The sequence below is a fragment of the Penaeus monodon genome, chromosome 32 (genome assembly GCF_015228065.2).
Source record: "Penaeus monodon isolate SGIC_2016 chromosome 32, NSTDA_Pmon_1, whole genome shotgun sequence".
In the NCBI taxonomy this organism is placed as follows: domain Eukaryota; kingdom Metazoa; phylum Arthropoda; class Malacostraca; order Decapoda; family Penaeidae; genus Penaeus; species Penaeus monodon.
In genome coordinates, this window is record NC_051417.1 from 35510818 (window position 1) to 35511775 (window position 958).

Genomic DNA, 958 nt, shown 5'->3' on the forward strand with positions numbered 1-958 from the left:
GCGCACACAAAACACTTACATACCTACAAAATAAACAAATAAATATTCACTTGCATATTCGTAATAAATGCATCACATGACCTCATTACCCTTTGACATAAGCACTAAGTGGGTGAAGTGTAGGGAAAAAGTATTGAAAAAAAAAATCATTAGATTATGTAAAACGTCTTTTTACATTATTTTCTTATATCATAAAATATAATAATGTCTAACTATGCCAGAGAGGATTCTGTATTCATATTTGTGTCCTGATACAAGGGTAGTTATAAAGTGCACATTTTTTTTACGTATTTCACTATATGTATCCAGTGAATGACCTACAAAATAGAAAGTTTATAATTTATAGTTAATAGTTCGTAATTTATAGTGTCTGCACTGCATCTCCCTAAAAATTCTGTGCCATTGTTAATTATTAGCAAATATCAGGAATCATTATGTTAACCTCAGTGAATCTAAACACTTCTTAGAAATTGCTTCTCTTAAGACATTGCATGTTGAGAAATCTAAGTGCATATTAAACTACTAAATAAAACTACGAAAATCTAAACATTAATAAAACTAATGATATACAGCCTTCCGAAAATCTGAAGTGGTACTACTAATAAACTTCTTTAAATAAATATAAAGAACTCAGTAAATAATAACTCTATCTGTGCTTTTGATCCAAGATGGTACTACTAATAAAACTTCTTTAAATAAATATAAAGAACTCAGTAAATAATAACTCTATCTGTGCTTTTGATCCAAGATGGTACTACTAATAAAACTTCTTTAAATAAATATAAAGTACTCAGTAAATAATAACTCTATCTGTGCTTTTGATCCAAGACAGATGAACTCGTAGGATAAAATAGATGTATGAAATATGTATAAATTGCAATGTTTAGAATGAAACAACAGCAGCCAAAAATCATAGTAATTTTGTTTTACATTTTTTTGGCAATCCCTTAAAAAGGGG